Source organism: Muntiacus reevesi, chromosome 8 (assembly GCF_963930625.1).
Source record: "Muntiacus reevesi chromosome 8, mMunRee1.1, whole genome shotgun sequence".
Lineage (NCBI taxonomy): Eukaryota > Metazoa > Chordata > Mammalia > Artiodactyla > Cervidae > Muntiacus > Muntiacus reevesi.
The window spans coordinates 50,515,775-50,521,774 of record NC_089256.1 but is presented as its reverse complement, the minus strand read 5'-3'; the positions used below and the strand labels follow the sequence as shown (position 1 = coordinate 50,521,774).

General features: G+C 49.9%; 1 protein-coding gene across 2 annotated transcripts in view; it reads left to right on the top strand.

Moving 5' to 3' along the window:
* Positions 1–773: 773 nt before the first annotated feature.
* BDH1 (3-hydroxybutyrate dehydrogenase 1) overlaps positions 774–6,000 on the top strand; it is a 34,593-nt gene continuing 29,366 nt past the window's right edge. Inside the window, exon 1 of one of the 2 annotated variants that reach the window (XM_065943123.1) lies at positions 774–880. The gene's annotated coding sequence lies outside the window, so the exon portion shown is untranslated. Of the gene's footprint in view, positions 1,027–6,000 lie in introns of both variants that reach the window. The other variant, XM_065943122.1, reaches the window with a different exon arrangement.

The window sequence follows — 6,000 nt, the reverse complement described above, 5'->3', positions numbered from 1 at the left end:
GATACAGAAAAACAAAACTACCCTACCTTCACGTTTCACCGGGTCCTCAAAGCTCTACCTGCCAGGAGCTGGAGATAAAGCAAGAAGACACAGACTCAGCCCTCAAGAAGCTCACATAAGGTGGAGCTGAGAGGTTTCTTTAAAGCACCACAGGGCCCTCACTTCCTTCCTGTTTTCATCTGCCTAGTCCCTTTCCAATCAGTTCTCCGTAATTTGACCTAAACATAGGTCTGCCACTAATTTGCCAAGACAGCTTTCTTTTCCTCAGTTGGTTTCTCCTCCAGGAAACTTGGCAGGGAAGCTTGACTTGTGGAGATCAGCCTCCGGCGTTCCTTTGTTGAAACTCTGGGAAGCTATGCTATTCGTAAATCTTTTTTTTTTTTTTAAACCCATTGAAATAACAAAATTTTAAATTAACTTCATCTGATCAAAAGACAAACTTTAAAATCAACCAACCAACCCACCTACCCCAATGAGCTCCAGAGACAGTAAATAGGTATGGGTCCTGGAAGGCGCCTCAACCTCACCAGCTTTCCTCACTTCCTGGGGCGGCACCTTCACCTCCCTACCCATCCCCCCGGGTGGTCTTTCCCCGCTCGCTCCAGAACCAGGATGGCGGTGGAGATCTGAGCGTGGTTTAGGGCTAAAGGACGGTCAGCAAGGGGTTAATCCCGGGCTAGGCGCCTAAAGAATAGAGTTATCCTCCGCGGGTTGGGGGCTGTGCCTGACGCCCCAGGACAAAGAAGGCGGCGCGGCGCGGCGCGCTCCCCGCCCTGGCGACGCCCGCCGTCGGGCTCCGCCCCGCGCAGCCCTGCGGCTGAGCCACTGTCTGGAGGCGCACCCCGTCAGCTGAGGGTGGAGGCCGCAGGAGTGAGAGCGGGTAAGGGGCTACGAGAAGGAAACGGCGGTAGCGCCCCCACTAGGTGGTACGGGACGCGAGCACGGGTGCCTGCGAAGCGCCAGGTTATAGCGAACGCACCAGCCGAGCCCTCTGTAACTGGAGCCCCCGCGCCAGTTTGTTTTGGGGTAAGAGGAGGGGTCCGCACCTCTGCAGCTCGGGGGTGATGAGCGGGCTCCCCTAAATCGGCGTGATGCTAGGCTTGGTTTGGATTTGCGCTGCTCTTAAGCCGGGTTGCGGGGATGCGGGTGGAGAAGGGGCACCACATCCTGTAGGCTGGGCCCCGCGAACGCGGCCGGGGTAAAGGTGTAAAAAGATGTATCGATCTCGTCCAGACCTGCCTCAACCCTAGGCAATCGTCATCCTCCGCCCTCCCGGCCTGAAGGTTATTATTCGGAATAGTGTGCTCCGTAGGAGGAGACCCAGGTTGAACATGTGGCGCTGAGTCTCCCAAGTGAAACCCTCAGCACTTCTTCTTTGCCGCCGCATTTAACAGAAGGCGAGCGCAGCCACAAGAAGGGAAGAAACCGGTCCAAGGTCACATGGTAGTCGGAGACCGAGCCAGGACCGAAGCCAGTAGGACTGCTTTCTAGCCCGAGCCCACGCATCTCTCCCGGCCTGCCCCGCATCCCTCGTCCTCCTTCCATGTCCTCCACCAGGCTCTGTTCTCGGGGACTTGCTGGTGGTGGGAGTGCTTCCTCCCTTCCCGCGGCGCCCTCGGGAAGGATGCTGGACAGCAGTCGGGCCGCCGGTCCAACTTCCTCGAGCACGAGCTGAGCCGGCTGTTGCTGGAGGACCGCACAGGCCGCAGGACCGAGGGAGGAGGAGGACCGAGCAAGGTGGAGGCGCCGCGGGAGCCGGCGGGAGATGCGGGGGTGGTGGTGGGCCCCGGCGGGGCAAGGCCGGGAGCCTCAGCAGCCTGCTGGCGCCGGCACAGCGCAGCTGGGTCTAGGCGGTGCCGTCTCAGCCAGTGGGAGCGCGGCTTGGGCCGAGCCCCCTCGGCTGCTCGCCTCTGGTAGGCGGGAAGGTGCGGCAGCCCTGCGATTGGCCGAGCTGCCCCGGACGCGCGGCCAGAGCGCGCGCAGCGAGTTGGCGCCTGCGCGTCTCTGGCGTCCCACGCTCTCCCAGCGCGCTGGGGCTCGTCTGAGACAGGGCTCAGGGCGGTCTGCGCGCCTCGGGGCCGCGCCCGGCTGGGGGAGGGTATGCTGCCGCGCGCCACGTTAAGCGCCGTTGATCTCTGCGTGTTTTTTTCCAACCGGTCTGCCAAAGTGTGCCCCAAGTCAGCTGATGTAAAGTCACCTTCTAACCCTGCGAGAGGCTGCAGAGGCAAACGTTTAGTTACGGTGGGCTTCCGACTGCCAGGATCCTTTATGACGCATCACATATCTTCCTTTCTACCAGAGCACTGGAGCCCCGCCCTGTACAGGGCATATACCCGTGGCGGGCGAGGAAGCTGACCTTTGAAATGTGTGTAGCTCTAGTATTCTCTCAATACACATTTAAAGAGTGGCTGCTTCCTGTCAGACACCAGAGTAGTCATTTTGGAGGAACCTGAGATCAATGAAACAACACGTAGGTCCTATTTGTGGGACAGTCACAGGCCAGGTTGAGACTGGTGGTCAGATGGGGGCTGTGAATGGTTATAAACAGAGATACCTTTAATGATACCCAGCCTAGGTTAAGTGCAGTTTCAGAGACGCATAAGGAAAGAGTGAACTGCAAATATGGATGAAATTGATTTTTGATTTAGGGGATTAGGAAAGGTTTCTTGAAGGAGGTTATTTGAATCAGGGCTTGATGGATGAAGGAGACCTCAGATTAGGTGTAGGATGAGCAAGGCAGGAAAATTGGAAAGTACAGGCTTATTGAGAGATGATGTAGTAAATGGTATGAGTAGATGAGAAAAGCATAGTTGGAGATAGAATTTGGAGGGGCCTGGTGAGGACTAGGGTCTCGGGCTTGTACATTCTGATTTGAAATGTGGTAAACACTTCTGAATAGGATGCTCCTTAAACTATCAGTTGTACTAATGCCTTTTTTTTACATCTGCACGAAAAAATCTTGGAAATATCTTTGATTCTTCCTTCTTTCATATCCTACATTTAATTTGTCAGTAAATCACAGTGGTCTTTCTGTTCAAAACACAGCCAGACTTTGACCTCATCTAATTGGCTCCGTGGTTTCCACCAGCATAGTTTCCTCCATGGCAGCCCTTTATATATATATCTCCAGGGAGTACCTCTTCACATTTTGCTGGAATTGTGCAGTACACAAGCTGCATGGCTGTTTGTGGTCCTGGATTATCGCCATAGCTTCTAAATGGTCTCTCTGCTTCTGCCCTTGTCCATCCTCAGTCTATTCTTAACCCAGTGAGAGTTATCATGTTAAAAATATAAACCCAATATGGTATTCCTCTGCTGCAAACTCTCTTGAAGCATTCAAATATCTTGTGCCTACTGTGTACCGGTCTGACTTGAATTTGGTAGACAAGCCCTCTTCTCCTAGGGATGGAATGCCTGCTTAATCTGGTGGTTGTAATTATGGCCATTTTGACAGCTCTGGTAGCACTTTCTTTTGGGGAAGGACAGATGTTTCCTTGACAGATGTGAAGAGGGAGAGGCTCATGTTCCTGTTATGATTATGAGGTCTGCAGTGTGGCATTCTCAGAATATCAGGCACGCTTAAGAATTGATGATAGTGTCTTCAGAAAGAACCTGCTTTCAGCGTGTTTTCACCAATATTGTTTTGGCTGCAACTGATTTTAAGCATGCTTAAATCAACACAGAGAGTAAGGACATCACCTGCCTTACAGAGCTGAAGACTGGAGGGCAGCCTGGTCTCAGGACTGCCCCCAGGAGGCTCTGTTAGTTTTTTTTTCTCTCTTCTCTTCCATCTCTGTTTCTGTCTACATGTGTGCCTGACTTTTCTCTCCTTGCTGATTGGCTTTCTCCATCTCTTACTTTCTGGCTTCAGGCTCAATGTCACATAGCTGCCTATCTGCCTTCTCCAGCTCCAGCAGTCAGGTCACATGTCTGTGCCCCACGAGGCTGATTTGCATGCTTTCACAGTGCCAGGAAACAGAATAATGGGTTCATCTAGGGTCGGGTGTCTCTCCCTGATATAGTCTTCATGGCCAGAGAGTGGGGGGGTTGGGGTGGTCCTCACTGCACAACTACAGTATCAGAGGCTAAACGCTGTATACAATAGGCAAGTCTGGAAGGACAGGGATCAGGTGAGCAAGATGGTCACCCAAAATTTGGCCACTGCAGAAAGTGTGATGTATTCTCTGAGAAGAATTGGCCATCACCTAAGTCTAATCAGGTGACTAGAATCTGTTGGACTAATCCAAGTGTCTGTGTTAGGTTTGCCTTTGCTGAACTGAGCGTTAAAGTTAAAAGCGTTGGCTTTTATTGAAGGTCTCTGTTAAAGGCAGCTATATAAGTCACTTCTCCATTTATGATAAAATGATAGGGAGAACATTATCTATAATATCGTTTAGTGTTCCTTCAGGTTTTTGTTCCTGAATAGTTATCTCTCTAAGGAATAATAGGCATCTTTTTAAAATAAGGGCTTTAAAACTTGTCATGTTTCCTTTTCGCCTGACGTCAAGGAAACCCCCATTAACTGTGTAGTTAACATGTGTAGCTGAACTGAGCTGAAATCTTCAGGCAAGATTACACTAAAAGTGATCAGAAGGAAAATAGCCAAAGGATAATAGACACTTGTCTGGTGAGATCTCTAACTCTGATTCCCACAGTGGCCAGGCAGTTAACAGAGGTGATATGGGTAGGCTTAAAATAGTAAGTACAAACTTTTTGTATTGAGTTCAAGCATAACATAGCTGCCTTCTTACATTGCCTTTTAAAACATCATGCTGGCCAAACAAAATAGCCAAATAGAGTATGTTAGAAACTAGCTGCTGGTTGTCAGACCTTGGAGTCTCACACCACTTACTGACTTTGAGCGCCTCAGTGTGGAGTCCTTGCATAGGATGGTTCTTTGCTTAAACCCAGCTTGCCCTCCCCAGTGAAACAGGACCTCCTGCTCCCACTTGTTAGTACCAGGACGCATCCAGACCTCATGTCTGGAAACTCCCTGAGTTCCAGAACTCTGGGTTCTCTTTTCTGCCTAAGTATTGCTTCCTGAATTCCTGTTTGTTGCTGACGCCCTGCCTTTTCTGAGGATGTCAGTACCGGGAATGTTTGCCACTTGCAGGAGACACCTTGACCCTGAGCACAGGAGGGCAACCAGCTGTGTCTTCTGCAAGATCCTCCTGTCAGAATGTAGCAAGTGAGCCCAGCATCAAGACAAGGATGCACGCAGGTGTTTTTTGTTTTTTTGAGACAATATGCTTTCCATGATTTACACATGGGTTTTGCATTGACAGTGGAAAGGAGGTACCCTTGAGAGTAGACCTAAGTGTTCTCAGAAAAGTTTCCCCCAGATTCCAGAATACTTGACCATTTTTATTTTACAGCTGTATTTTATTTTATAAATTTGGTTACCCTGGAAAAGCTAACGAGTTCAAAGCTAAAGAGATGGACTCCACCCCCCACAGGGGCTCTACCTGTCCCCTTGCAGCACCTGCCTCCTACAGTCATTTCTGTTTCCAAACCAAAAGGCAAATGAGTGGCATCTCACATTTGAGAAGCTAGTATTTACAGAGGCTAAAGCCCAGCACAAGACACTAAGATGACAAACCACCCTGAAGAGAGTGCAGCAATTTCACTGCCTGTAGCATTGTGTTTGGAGTGAAAATAGGAACATATTTAAGAAATGTAAAAGTACAGAAGAAAAAAGATCTAAAATTCTAGTATTTTGTATATAAGACTACAGTGTGAATAGTGCATTATTAAAGGGGCTGAGTTTTTATGCACTTTAAGCTATTTTGATGCCAGCACTTTTAGATGTGGCTGACTTGAAGGAAAATAAAGTTGAAAAGCAGCCCTTTATTTGGAGATGACATTGAGGCATTCTCTGCCACAGGCACTGAGCAGAAGGGATGGAAAGGGCTTGAATTATAAACAACTGGATTTAAAATTACCCAGTGGCGGTGACCTCAGACTCCAGTCCTGGTGGGAGGAGGTGGAGATGTGTTTGCT